Source organism: Nicotiana tomentosiformis, chromosome 7 (genome assembly GCF_000390325.3).
Source record: "Nicotiana tomentosiformis chromosome 7, ASM39032v3, whole genome shotgun sequence".
Taxonomy (NCBI): Eukaryota; Viridiplantae; Streptophyta; class Magnoliopsida; order Solanales; family Solanaceae; genus Nicotiana; species Nicotiana tomentosiformis.
Window position 1 is genome coordinate 93,313,182 of NC_090818.1, and position 15,539 is coordinate 93,328,720.

The 15,539-nt window shown below is 37.3% G+C and overlaps 1 long non-coding RNA gene across 1 annotated transcript; it reads right to left on the minus strand.

The window, feature by feature from the left end:
* Positions 1–6,453: 6,453 nt before the first annotated feature.
* On the minus strand, positions 6,454–10,361 carry LOC104090982 (uncharacterized). Its single transcript, XR_685029.4, has 3 exons — positions 8,980–10,361; positions 8,770–8,898; positions 6,454–8,696 (listed from the first exon to the last, which is right to left on the minus strand). It is a non-coding gene; the product is annotated as an uncharacterized lncRNA (long non-coding RNA).
* Between the last annotated feature and the right edge of the window lie 5,178 nt (positions 10,362–15,539).

The following is a 15,539-nucleotide window of genomic DNA, read 5'->3' on the forward strand; positions in this document are numbered from 1 at the left end:
GGATGAAAGTCATTCTTTTTGGATTGTGAAAGGCTATGTGGTCATTCCTTGGTCGCCGCGGAAATTCCTGACGGTACTGTCCTCTTTGAAGATGCTCCAACAACCATCTTTGCAGTAACAAATTACAACCCTCAAAATGTCCGAATTCCTTCTTACAGCAGTCCAAAGCTCGGTATATCTCTGCCACGATCATTAGGACAATAGTGTAAGTCTATCCCTCAATCCCTTCCATTAAGCTCTTGGTAACCATAGCCAAACGGGTGTGAATCCTGTCTCCTTGAATTGGAAATACTATCATACCCAGAAAACAGATGATGAACACAAAAACCTGACGATGAGTCCAGCCCAGGGAAGTGATGGCAAACTCATCATGATAGATATGGTAGGATGTATTGTGCACATAACGCTCATAAAGGAAGTCGAAAGGTATGTAGGACTTCTTCAAGCAGACTAACTCATCATTCTTTCTAAGTCCCATCATTTTCAGAAATCCCCTAGAAGTGCGATTTTCTGGTGCCAACAGACCAGGGCTATCCCAGGGCAGCCCAGCAAAACCTCCTATTTCCTCCAGAAGGGGAGTCATCTCTGCATTACCGAAACAAAAAACGGCCCTCTTTTTGTCCCAGAACATGGTAGCAGCCTCGATCAGTACATTGTTTGGCTGAATGTCTAGCAAGGAAGGTAAATTTTCGAGAACACTTTTCATATGGTTTTTGTCGCTTGGCGAGAGATTTTCCCACCAATCTAGCGATAAAGGTGGGATACTTCGGACCATGCCGAAGCTGGGGACTTCGTGCCTCATTTTCTGTAAAATAAACAAGGTTAGCCCTTTCCCCCCTCCGGATTTGACTACTTACACATTAATGATTAGCATATCAGCACGTTTTCTCCAAAGAATGCACATATCATGATCGTGCCCGTGGGATTATGGAAATCCCGATGGGCTTTGGACAAGGCTTTCCTTAGAGAGTTATTATGCGGACAACATACTAACCCATGCAAGGTTTGGACATGATGCATGCACAGTTAACATCAGGGTAGGGTTTTCTATAGAAGTCTAGACTGGTACCCTCAAGTGGACAACTTGAGAGGGAAAGGCACGGAACCGTCGACTGCACTGCTGATCGATTAAGCCTTTCCAAATATAAAAAAGGTAATATAGGAAGAGCGCAGACACTCATCAAGTGCCGCTATGGTATTAATTGCACACGAGTGGAATATGATGTAGAGCATGTAATTATGCAAAAAATAAAACAACACCTTGTCAAGTATTTTGCATGGTGAAAGCGATAAATGCGGTATTTAATAAATGTAAAGAGAGGAAAGAAAGAAAAACAAAGAAGGAGTTAGTTCGCATACTGAAAACTTATAATAAAGCGGTAAAAGGGGTAGGGATTGGGAAAGACATAAAGATTGAGCCAGCGAATAAGGTTAAACGAAAAGTTGCATGTAAATTCATGTAAAAGGGAAAATATGGAAGGGGGTGTGCATGTAGAAAATAAACGGTGAATTTGAGCATAAAATAATAAAGACACGCTTATCGAGGGAGATTAATTCACACAGACCAAGTTCATAATGGTAAGAGCCTAAGGATATTCCCCAGCAGAGTCGCCATGCTGTTGCACCCCTTTTTCTCGCGAAATCGGGTTTTGACCTTGACAACTCTTTTAAAAGGAAGGGTTTCTAAAAGAGAGAGTCGCCACCTAATGGATTAAGGTGCGTTAGGGCACCTATTGCAAATGACTCGGGTTTACTAGTTTGCGTCACCAAAGATAGGGCAAGGGCTCAAATTACCTAGAGGAGAAGGTGTTAGGCACTCCTCGAGGTCCACAACGGTGGGTCCCGGCCGAACTCAAATCATGTGAATTAGTCTAAGAGAAAAACAATAATTGACAAATGAAATAAATGATTTATTTTAAAACATAAATAGGGGGGTCCTAAGTTTGTTAGCCTAAAGGATCACCCCGTGCAACATAAATAATACTTCATAAATCCCTCAAGACGGAGTGTTACTCATTTTATTCAGCGGGTACAGACTATCATCTCCTGCTAACCGATTACTATCTTTAAGTTGTTTACCTAAAGCGCTCTAGTCAATTCTAAGTCGTACTCTATGCGTGCACTACCCGTCTCATGCCTAGGGTCCATGAGGCATTTGGACCTCTATTTCAGGGTGGTTATAGACCTTAACTTAGGTTGCTCAAAATGAGAAAACTAGGCGACATACAAAAACAGTTAGGACTTTCAAATAGAAACAAGTATGGGCTCAAGTTACCCTCCGCATTTAGACATTAAATGCACGCCAAATTGATTAGCATTGACAATTGCAGATTTTAATAAGTTAAGGTTGCAGAACCCTATAGGCAGGATCACTATGTGACACTGAATTTAATGAGCAAACATTTTATACATAAAAGCCTTTTCTCTTAATACAATTTCGAAAACCGACATAATTGTCTACTGATTGCAGGTATAAGGGATTAAAACCTATAGGCATGATGTCTAGGTGATTCACGCAGTAACTAACAATGGTAATCAAAGGAATATGTTCAAAATTGCTTAATCGAGTCCTATAGGCATGGTTTCTAGAATGGTAACTAGCACAGTGTTGAAAACTCTTAATGAAATAAGCAGGCCAATAATTAAAATGGATTCAGACTCTATAGTCATGATTTCTAGAATTAAAACTGATTTTATATCCTATAGGCATGATTTCTATAATTAAAAACTGATTTTAGATCCTATAGGCATGGCATCTAATTTGTAGATTAAACCATAGGTAAACAGAATCCTATGAACACATTGAGATATTAATCATTCAATATCCTATAAGCATGGTTTCTAATAGGTAAACGCAGAACATATTTGAACCAAATAAAGAACCTATAGGCAGGATTTCTAACACACATTTGAGCAAAGTAATGAACCTATAGGCAGGATTTCTACCCATTTCAATACAAGTGTAAGATAAAACCCCTTTCCCAATTTCACTAATACCCCAAAATGCTATTACAAGAATTATTACAGACCAGAATGAATGGAATAAATTACAAAGTAGAATAACTATAGGGAGCCTACAGCAGGCCCAAAGATATACACAGTCAAACCAAGCCTTCATTCTCATGGCTCATAACAGCCCAAAATTACATCTTCATGGACATAAGGCAGCCAGGAATTAAGTGATTCACCCAGTGGGCATAAAAAGAGTTGAGCATATAGAACCAAGACCCTAGTGTATCAGAGTTCCCAAGGGCTTCAATAACCCAGGGCAGTGCTCACACTAGGGAGGTTAACAGAGATAATTCAGAGGAGAGACTAGTGACCAAGTCCTAGTATGTCAGAGTTCACAAGGGTCTCAAATGAACCCTGAGCAGTGCTCATACTAGGGAGGTCAAAGGACAGAACCTACGTAGCCTTGGCTTTCAGCCGGCTAAGAATGGGATTCAAAGAGCTTAGGTGACAAGTGAAAGAAGGGACCAAAGTTGAGAAATAGGAATTGAGGGATTTAAACAGACACGGCCATATTGAGCAAACAAAGCAAACAGTTGAATAAATCACAGAACTTTAAAAAAGCAAGCTGAATGTAAACTGAGAAATAGGTCCCACACTTAGCGCATAAGCAGTCATATGCTGAAAAAAAGTTGAGAAAAGAACATGTTTGCAGGATTGACAAAGATTGTTGTACACAGGTGCAAAACAGGTTGAAACATGGTTGAATTATACTAAGTACACAACCTTGTATTATTACCAAGAAAACAGGACAGCATTGTGATGAGTCAAATAATTATAGAAAGAGCAGGGCATCATGTTTGCACAGGGGTGAGATTACAATCACAAATTAAGACACATATGCAAAACTATTACTACAGAGTGGAAGGTAAAATCATGTCAAGTAGCAGATATAGGCATTCAAGCTTTGTCATAGTGGTCTAATTAGCTAAAGATGATCCGATTATAACAAAGGTTTAGCCTAACATTGCAAAGTAACAATTCAAACATGATGAGACAACTGTTCCAAATCACAAGCAAACACCAGAGGGGTATGGGGCCGAGTGATCATGTTGAGTGACACAATAGCAGAGAGGCAGATTATGACTAACAATGAAGGTCTTAACATAGGCTAACACAAATGTGAGGCATCCACTACAAGGATTGAGAAAAAGTAAGTAAACATGTTCATGAGCATTCAGGAGTCAATTCACTAACTGAATAAACCTTAAGAAGGTTCAGATTAATCAAGCTAGGAGTAGATAACTTCAGAACTGGTAGCATTAAGAGCAGTTAAATGCTAAAGAGACTAAAAGCATATAAAGTTGACAGAACGATGCCTAAACATAACTCAGAAGCATCTTGAACCATGGATTCAGAAGTAAGAACACATACAAATCAGAGGCACGTAAAGATGAAATTGCAAAAGTCAAGTGACTTACCAGTTAAGCGAAAATGCATAAAATAACAGAAGTCCACAATATTCTGAATAGCAAGATCTCAGAACTAAATGGCCTTGGCTTTCAGCCGGCCAAAATCAGAGTATAGAATGCAATATCAGAGTAAAGCTTTAGATCTAGTGAGGCTATAGTGAGTCAAAAAGTGTCATCTAAAAGGAAAAGGGGAAGGGTTTATATAGTGTAGAAATCGAACACATAGACATGGAAAACAAATTATTTAGATGCAAACAAGATAGAAAGAAAATATTCCGGAATCAATTAGAAACGATTTTAGAGCATAAATTAGAGATTCAGTAAATCAACAGGGAAACACACAAATAATACCAAAAATACCAAAATCGTTCAGAGTCATATTTAAGGCAAAGAATAAAGTAAAAAATAGGGAAAGATAAGGAAAAAGAGTAGTCAAACACAGAAAAGGAAAAATATCAAGTAACAATCGGTAAGAAACAAAGGGGAATTCAAACCCTAGTTGGCAGAAATCGCAAATTGGCCGAAATCTCGGCTAATCGGAACCATATAGCCATCATTGTGAAGCATATGGATGAGATACATGTCCATATTCAAGTAGTCAAGAGGAAATGGTCGAAATCTAAGGTGTAGTACTTGCCATGTTTAGGCAAGTACTAAGAGGTAACATAGAATCGTAGGAGATGGTGGTTTAATACACAAAAGGTAAGAAAATCATGGAAAAATCCATGATTGAGGCAGATTCGGAGAGGTTTTTTGAGAGGCGGCGGGTTAGGGTTTTCATAGAGGAGAGAATAGAGAGGCGGCAGGTTTGGAGGGAATGGGGTTAGGGTTTAGGGTTAAGTGATATAAGGAAAGGGGGGAGTCGTTTGTGAGTCGTTGATCATTTTTTATCAACGGCTGGTATTTGAGAAGGGGTTGGGTCGTTTAGGATTGGGCTGGGGTTATTGAGCCAAGGTCCGGGTAGTCAGGTTCGAAATTAGGAGGAATTTAGGGCTAGATTTTAAATATCCAATTTTAATCAAATAAATAATTTATAAAAGTAATAAATAAATAAAAAAAATATTATTTGTGCATGCAAATGATTAAAAACAATTATTTAATATTATAAAAATATAAAAAATTATTTTTTGTATAAATAATGTAATTATATGTACATATGGGCTATTATTGCAAAATGTGCAATTTAGCCCTAAAAATGCTAATATAATTATACGAAATGCAATGAAAATATTTAAAACCTCATATTGGTATAAATGATAAGTTTGGATGATTAATCATTATAAAAATAATTAGGAGGGTAATTATTGGATATTTATATAATAAAATACAGAAATAAATTGATTTAAAATCTTTAAAAATCATGGAAGATTATGAAAAATACTTGTGTATGCTTGTAAATCGAATGATGATGCATATGTACTATTTTGAAAGTATATATATACATATATATATAGGGAAAATATGAGAAAAAAATTGGGTATCAACACTTATCACCTACTAATCTGTGCAGTCTTGCAAAAAATATGAATATCTCTCTACTCCAAAATCGTATCAATGAACGGTTTAATGCTTTAGAAACTAGACTCGTAGATCTTCAATTTTGTAGGTGGATCATCCCGTAATGCCAAGTATATTGGGAGAAGAACTCAGCTACATTAGACCTAAATTTCAGCACATTTCTGAATATAACTTGTTATGACCTTTGCCAACTTTTATTCCACAACTCACTTGACATCAAAACATAAAACACGACTATCATACGACTAAACTAACTCATAACATAACCTCCTTATCATGTTAAGAACCTTAATCTCACCCCCAAAATTACATGTTATAATATTCCCAACTTGTCGACTTTCGATGAAACTTATTTTCTTCAATTCGTTTAGCTTCTAAGCCTTCCAACCATCTTGGTACTTGTTATTCATAATCTTAAATATTTGTAACCTCTACGGTAACATGACCAACTTAATTTATGTACTTCTAAAGATGATCTGATATTCGAGCTTACATCAATTGACTTACGACGTACTTTTATGTACGAAATCATGGGGTGTAACATCATTCCCCTTTTGGAACATTCGTCCTCGAATGTTGGCTGATGCTCTTATCAGTCTCATAACCTACAGCTCTTATGAATACTTTAATACTGGTTGTTCCATCTAAGCAACTGTTCTGTGAATAAATCTAAAAGCCAAGGCATTCCCCCCTTTAGGCCTCTTTCTCAAAACACGAACTGTGGCCAGAATTCTTCCAATCTCATAATTGTTGCTACCTTCTGTCATGTAGCCTGTACGACCCTGCCCTTGTATGCACGCCTACGCGACTCTTCTTTTTTCTCCAGCTTCAGTCTCTGGGCCTCACTTTGCAAAACATATAGAGAACTATGACAAGTTGTTCCTCTGGGCATCTATAGGTATACTGAAGTTCTTCGCTTGGTACTTTGTCGAACTTACGACTATTGCTATATTTTGTTTTCATGGCCTCGGTTATCTATCCTTATGGCTTTACTGTATCTAGATATTCATACTATACGATAACACTTACTCCGGTTTATTATTAGTGAGGTCTACTACCCAACTCCAGGTTACACTCTCGATGCTTATCCTATATGTATAAATCTAAGTCCTTTAATTCTTTCTCATTACAGTTCATCTTAAGAATGGCAACATAATCTCATCTCATACTTTAGAACTTTTATCCATATATTGTTGATTCATCTTAATGTTGACTATTATCCACCAGTAATAACTTGAATCTTCTTCCGTAATACATTTTAACTAGGGCTCACGTCTCGTCGGCTAACATCTGAAGTTATTTGCTTGATCCACCTTAGGGATGAAACTATACTTCAATAACTGTATTTCATAGCATCTCAATGTGATTCATCTTATGGGAGGTATTCTAATCCCGTGCAATTCATAAAATCCCTTATGATTGAATCATTACTTCAATCAAAAGCTATATTCCTAAACATCATCATCTTATCGTTTATCACACTCACACTCCCATTTTACTACAAGGGCAACATTCCATCTCTTCTAAATGCTCCTAGTCTTAAACTCCTTCGAGTTCATTCAGGTTATACTGAGCTTTCTATAACTTACGAAAACCATCAGCTCTCTTATTTTGATGGGCTTAATCCCGATGCCTTACCTATTCATGTCACCTCCTCACTCACCTTTTCTTATCCTTACTTCTGTCTACCTAGAAATTTTTTATTCTACCATACTTTAGCCTGCGACCTACAAGTATCTATTCGTACTACTCGCAACCTTTATTTAACATGCTAGCACCATAGATTTTTTTATGTTATTCTGGAACCTCAAACGAGACATCACGTTTCCTCTAATTCTTCTTTGATCTCGTAACTAGACCTCTTGATACCTAGAAATCATAGGTTGGAAGATGTGCTACTGACGACACCACTATCATTTCTAGATACTGAATCACGACTCTTCTAGCCCTCTATATGAAACATTAACTATTCACAACCTTTTATACTTAAGTATCTCGTACCTCTTTACTTTTACCTTACTTACTTTCAAATCTCGAATCGTATCTTCTGTCGCTTTCATAACTTCCCTTCCACATAGGTGGAATTTATATCCACACCTTCAAGCTCTACTATAATACTTGCACCTCTGGTGCATACACAATCTGGTGGGAGCTTCATACTATCGGAGATCTGTTTGTAGTCAATTTTTTACTTCTCCAAAGGAACAAGTAACCCTTTCAACCAAACAACATACTTATTCGAACATTTCAAAAGATTAACATCATTTGAAGTTTCAATCGTAATGTTATATTTACCAACAGCGACAATAGGCTCTGTCGTTGATGGTCTAGCCTCTGCACCTTGTAAAACTGGAAGCTCCGGAAAGGACAAGGGCTCAGGAATGATATCTCCATCTATTTTAGTAAAAAGGCCTTGACCGAGCCAATCATCAAAATCGACTTGTACAAGAAATTCCGTTCCAGTCCCCGAAACTATTTTATCTACATGTACCCCAGCCGGAGACTCTCTCTTATCACTCTCATCAACAATAATGGGATTGTCCTTTGACACGTCCCTAAGGAAACTGAATAGCCTGGGAGTCAACTTAGGAAATGTTTCGATCCGGTCATTCTCTTCCTTAGAGGACTACTAACATTACCTCCTACAAATACCATTTGACTCATTGGAGCAGCAAGCCTCTAGATTTGTTCTTGAGCTCCATCATCATTCTTCGGTATCTCAATTAAGCTCAGGCAACTGTTCTTTGAGCCAAAGACCTACAACCGAGGAAAGATGATGAGAAATTTATGAATAAGTAAAGCAAGCAAAAAAATCAAGCTGGAAACTCACCGTGATGCTTTTTCATCCATCCATATATTTTAGAAATGTACTTCCAAGTCCTCAAGTATTGTTTGAAGATGCTAAAATTTTATCCATACACTCCCTAAGATCATAGATTTCACCACACAATTCCTGGAGCTGCAATCCAAAAAGTGCAAGATGAAATAAGAACTACTATTTTGGAAAATAAAAAATTACATAGGTAAGAAAAATGCTTACGTTTGTCGTTCTCTCTCTCCAACAACAAATCGTCTCCGAGAACTAGATCACATGAAGGGACAATCAGAAATTTAAAGTACCATTATCTGTCGTGATCATTCCGATAGCATACTTTTTACAGTTGCAAAGAGTGAAAATACCACAATAGAAAAGCTTTTTGGACTAGAGGTTGAGAAGACATTGAAGCAAAAAATCAACCTCAGCCAAAATTATCAAATACCGTAGACATGCTATGAGCCTTAAAATGCTCGGACCTACTTGAGTCAAACAAATTTGAAGTGCTTACAAAAATACAAAATAATAGAGTCAATTACCGAAAACCCAAGAGTGAAAGGGTATGTGTACCTGAAACAAAAAATAGTTGAATAACTGGTAATTCGGTCATTATGCTGAGGTATTTAGATGTAAATGTTGGGGTTCCAATGAGACTCATCTCGAACGAGAGGGATATGTTCCGCTGAATGATAGAGGAAAAGTTATCCACATGTGTATTGTGGTTTCAAGTTTGGCTACGATTTTATTCCATGTATTGCAATATTCAGCGATATTAAGATATTTTGGCAGTATCTCTATGGCCAAAGGTTCAAAAAGGTCTTCATATTTGACCTTTTTCCCCTTAGAAGTTTTTTGGATCTCTTCTCCTACCTCATTATTAAAGGGGTTAACTCCACCGAAGCTCATCCGAAATAGTAGTACGTCTTACATTGAAGACAGGGCTAAGAAATAAAAAGGCATAGAAAGAACAAAATTTTATAGATCCATAATTTTCAGTAGGAAAATTGCAGAAATAGTTCTTAGAGTTGGCGAAAACTGTCAAGGAATAAAGTACATTAAGAAATTGAAAGGTAAGAAAAAGAGAGAAAAGATTTCATATTTATATATATATGAACCCGACCTTTCAGAATCATCTTCATCAAGTCGGCAAATTCGAAAACATCACTAGGAAATCACAGTATCATCATTACCTTGGAAATCACTGTAAGCATCAAACGAGTCATAAATTGCCACGTGTTTCAAATACTAAATGAAAATTTCACGCATTACTTTAATCACAGTGCATGTCGCTTCAAATTCAGGATGCAAAAATCGGATAAGATCTTATCTCCTGCCAATTAAGAATCTTAATCATGATCTTCTTCCCGTCAAAACTTCTTCTACTTCTCGAAAATTCCTCGAACAATATCTGAAAAGTGGAAAGACTATCTGTATTGGTAAAGATAGACTTAACACGTGTATTATCCAGAAATAGACATGTGACAAGGATTATCCAATCAACTTATATAATAGTCAGAATGTAAATCGGAAAGTCAAAAAAATAGAACATTGATAGAAGACTCCTCGGAAGGTCAAGTCGAAGTATTCAGAAAGGAAGTCAAATATCCGAAGAATTTTTAAGTAATTAAAGAGTTCACGGATAAAAAGGGAAGCTATTGAGTATTGAGATTTTGATGATTAATAAAATTTGTTCAGAAGAAATACTTTAAGAACCAGGTCCTCAACGTTGCTACTTAACTGCTCTAAGAACCAGCTCCTCAAGGTTTATGATTGCACGTGCTTGCAAGACAGTAACTTTATCTCAAAGTTACCCAAGTCCGAGTTTGTTGGAAGAGGACTGCTAAACATGATAAGGGTTGTTGCCCAAAAAGATACATTTGCATCAGCGAGAGACAAGAGTCCCAAGAATTGTGGAGTCCTTGGAGCAGTAGGAGCCCTATCAAACGAGAACGTGACTACGCATAGGACTCCTAAAAGATCTCGGAGTCCATGGAATTTAAATACTATCTTTTTGGACTACTGAGATCATCCTTTTGCACATCAACTGAAGAACTACATTTTCTATACTCAAGTCGAGTACCAGTGTTGTGTTCTTCTTGAGTCAGTCTAGTAAATGTGTTTTAGAAAATCGAGTTGTAATCAAAATATCATATACAATCAGTGAGTTGGAGTGAGTATTTGATTTTGCAAGTTAGAGTAACTTGTAAGTAAAATAGTTGAAGTAGAAGAACTAGAGAGTATTTAGTTACAGATTTATAATCGATACATTTGGCTCATTGTTCTAGTGAAGTTGAAGCTAAAATCCTGCGTGGTAGATCGTGGTATTCGCACCTTTTGAGCCAGGAAATTTTTCACGTAAAAATTATTGTGTTTATTTTACTGCTTATTTTTCTTTACACTTAAGGAGTAAGGTAACGAACCAAGTTCTTTAGTATTCCATAAAACCATTCAAATTAATAATTGGCATCAAAGCAAGGTTCTCTCACACACGGTTAACACCTAGAGAGATCTTGGAAGCAAAATGAGTGTTCCACCTGGAATTAACGAAGGATAGTCAACTACCAGACCACCCCTATTTAATGGAAAATACTACAGTTGGTGGAAAGCAATAATGGAAGATTTCCTGACGGCTGAAGACTATGAACTATGGAATATAATGAACCAAGTTCCACTAACTCCTACTAAATAAAATGGGAGAAATTGTTCCCAAAGACCCCTCTGAATTTGTAGCGTCGGATTTCAAAATGATGGAGAATAATGCAAAGGCTAAGAAAATCCTTATCTGTGAACTTGGTCATGATGAGTACAATAGGATATCAGCTTTCTCTGATGCAAGGGAGATCTGGGATGCACTTCAAGCTGCTCATGAAGGAACAAACCAAGTGAAGAAATCAAGGATCGAATTTCTTATGAGAAACTATGAGTTCTTCTCCATGAAGGAGTTTGAGCCCATCTAGGAGATGATGACTAGGTTTACTATAATAACAAATGAACTGAAATCACTTAGAAAGGTGTTCACTTTAGAAGAATTAATTAGCAAAGCTCTAAGGATTCTTCCAACTTCATGGGAATCAAAAGTCACAGCTATTCAGGAAGCAAAGGAGCTGGATAAGATCTCACTTGATGAGTTGGTTGGAAACTTAAAGACTCATGAGATAAGAAAGATAGAATTATGCAAGGAAGAACAGAGGAGGGATAAGGTCTTGGTTCTTATAGCATCTGAAGAAGATGAATCTGACAGTGATGATCCAGACCTAGTAATGTTTGCTAAGTTCAAGAAGTTCATGAAGAATTCCAAAAATACATCTAAGAGAGTGGTAAGCCGAAGCAGATCGACAAAGCCACTTATTATAAGTGTAACAAGCTAGACCATATGATCAAAGACTGCCCAATGTGGGAAATTGAGTGTAAGAAAGAAAGAGCTGAAAAAGAGAAACAGGAAAAACTGAGAGAGACGTGTCCAAACAAAGGAAAAATCCTAGGCAAAGGATTCACTGAAGCAATGAAGTAGCTTTTCTAGCAGCATATGAGGGCAATGGAAGTGAGAAAGAGGAATAGAAAGAGGATGAGGCCATAAGTCTCTATGTTGTAATTGATGCACATCAGACAGTGGAGACTGAACCTCCTGTACAGCTTGGAATGCACATTGGAAGACCTCCTCTATTTGATGGACATCACTATGATGAATGGAAGATGCGTATGGAAACTCTCCTTAAGGACACTAACTTTGATCTATGGCTAATTGTCAGTCATGGACCAATCATCCTCACCAAAGTGAATAGTGAAGGAAACAAATGTAACAAGAGAGAAGAGGATTATGATGATGAGGATCGTCAAGTAATCCAATAAAATGCCAAAGCAAAGGACCTGCTCTAAAGAAGTTTTCCCAGAAAGTTCTCTACAAGGTGTCCTCTTGCATTTCTGTTCATGATATATGGAGGACCTTGGAGGCTGATTTTGGAGATGAAAACATTAATGTGCCGCTGATGGCAATTGAAGAAAGCCAAACAGAAGAAGAAGTGATAGGGATGATGTCCATGAGTGATTCAGAAACTGAAGATGAAACAAATCAGGTGAGTATCTCTAACCTGAAAGAAAATATTCATGCTTTGTCTAAAAAATAGTTGATGGCCATAATTGTGACCATTATGAGTGAGATGGACAAGATGAGTGCTGGAAATGATTAGTTAATAAGCAACCTTTCATGCGTTAAATTAAAGAACTTGAAACTAACAAGACTGATCCTGAAGGATAGGTCAAGACCTTAAGAACCAAGTTCTTGGTAAAGGAAAAATGAGTGATTTGCAAGATAAGCTTGAAAGGAACTAAAAAAGATTAAAGATAATCTTTGTGATGCTGAATGTAGGAATAAAGTATTGCAAGAAAATCTAGAAAAACCTAATTATGAACTATCTAGGCTAAGCAAGTGGCATATATCCTCAGATGCATTAATTGGTTGAATGAAAACTGCAGCATTAACAAATCAGGAATTGGCTATAGAAAACCTGTTCCCAAATTTGATCCAAAGTATGTAGGAATTTCTGATAACAAATTGTGCACTCATTGTGAAAAGGTAGGACACTTTAGATATACTTGCCTTGCCTTAATTCATGCCCAGTTTAAGAACACTTTTGGTCGTGCTAAAAATGTGAAGAAGGGAGAAGAACCAAAAGTCAAGCCTTTTTTCCAAACTAAGTAGATTAATGTCAACAAGAAAACAACTATTAATCATCTTCCCTTCTGGCCAAGAAGAGATCTGATTCATCTTTTTTCAAATAAAAAGGGACCCAAACTTGTCTGGGTTCCCAAGACAAATTTGTGATTTCTGGTGCAGGCTAAAGTGAGAGGAAATAAATAAGACTGGTATCTCGACAGTGGATGCTCAAGACATATGACTAAAGAAAAGAAAAACTTCCTCTCACTGGTAGCCTTCCAAGGAGGGAGTGTGTCATTTGGATATTGGGAAAAGGGACAGATAACAAGTATTGGTAAGGTTGGTAAGTCACTCTCTCATGCTATAGAAGATGCGTATTATGTAGTAGGTCTTAAACATAATCTTCTTAGCATTTCTCAAATGTGTGATAAAGGAAATGAGGTAAAATTCAATTCAAAAATCTGCACTGTCACTGAGCTTGATACTAATGAAATTGTGTTAAAAGGTAAGAGACACAACAATGTCTACAAGATATCTATTATATCTCTTCCTCAGAGTGAGCACATATGCTTGAAGTGTAGTGGAAGATGACCCACTGTTATGGCATAGAATACAGGAACATGCTAAACTATCTCAACTCCGCAAGTTGGCAACAAAAGACCTAGTCCTTGGACTACCAAAAGTTGAGTTCACCTCAGACAAGGCATGTGATATTTGTGTCAAAGGGAAACATGTGATATCATCATTCAAATCTAAAAAGGTTGTCAGTACCTCCAAACCCCTGGAACTCCTTCACATGGACCTATGTGGACCAATGAGGGTGAGGAGCAGGGGAGGCAAGAGGTATGTCTTTGTCATTGTAGATGACTTTTTTAGGTATACATGGACCCTGTTTCTAGCATATAAAGATGAAACTTTTGATGTTTTCTATGTGTTTGTCAGAATGATCCAACAGAAACTGGGATGTGATGTTTTTAGTATAAGAACAGACTATGAAATTGAGTTTGAAAATTCTAAATTCCTTGAGTTCTGTAGCACACATGGTATTGATCATAACTTCTCAGCACCTAGAACTCCACAACAAAATAGTGTTGTGGAAAGAAAGAATAGATCCCTAGAAAACATGGGGAGGACCATGTTGATTGCCAGTGGACTTCCTAAGAGCTTCTGGGATGAGGCAGTCAATACTGCTTGTTACTTGTTAAACAGATGTATGGTCAAACTCATTCTTGAGAAAACTCCCTATGAGTTACTTCGAGGGAGAAAGCCCAACATCACTCACCTAAGAGCTTTTGGGTGTAAATGTTTTATGCACAATAATGGCAAAGAAGCTCTAGGTAAGTTTGATGACAGAAGTGATGAGGGAATTTTCTTGGGCTACTCACCACATAGTAAAGCTTACAAAGTCTTTAATAAAAGAACTATGTGTGTAAAAGAAAATGTTCATGTTATTTTTGATGAATCTAATAACATGGCTGAGAAAGGTCTGCAGGATGAAGACTATGACATATGACTCACTGATGAAGGATCTTCTAAAGAACCTGAACATCAATCTGAAGATGGATTAGGAGATCCTAAGGAAGTTGAAAGTGATCAAGAGGAATAAGAAGAAGAGAGAACTACTCTGATTGCTAACCAGACTAATGAAGTTGTACCTATTGACATTGTTCCTTTGGGTCACTCCTTGGGTGAACCATCTCTATATATGCAGATTATACCATGGAAACATCATAGTTCACACCCCCTTGAGAACATCATCTCTGATCCTAATGCTAGAGTGCAAACCAGATCATCTCTGAGAAATCTATGTGCACTTACAGCATTCCTCTCATAGGTTGAACCTAAGAATATAAAGGAAGCTCTAAAGGGTCCAGATTGGATTGTAGCCATTCAAGAGGAGCTAAATCAGTTTGAAAGAAGCAAGGTCGGGCACTTGGTGCAAAGACCCAAAAACAGAACTCTCATAGGTACCAGATGGGTGTTCAGAAACAAGCTGGATAAGAAAGGAAATATCACAAGGAACAAGGCCAGACTTGTAGTTCAGGGATACAATCAAGAAGAAGGAATTGACTATGATGAGACATTTGCACTTGTAGCCAGAATGGAAGCGACAAGAATGTTAATAGCTTTT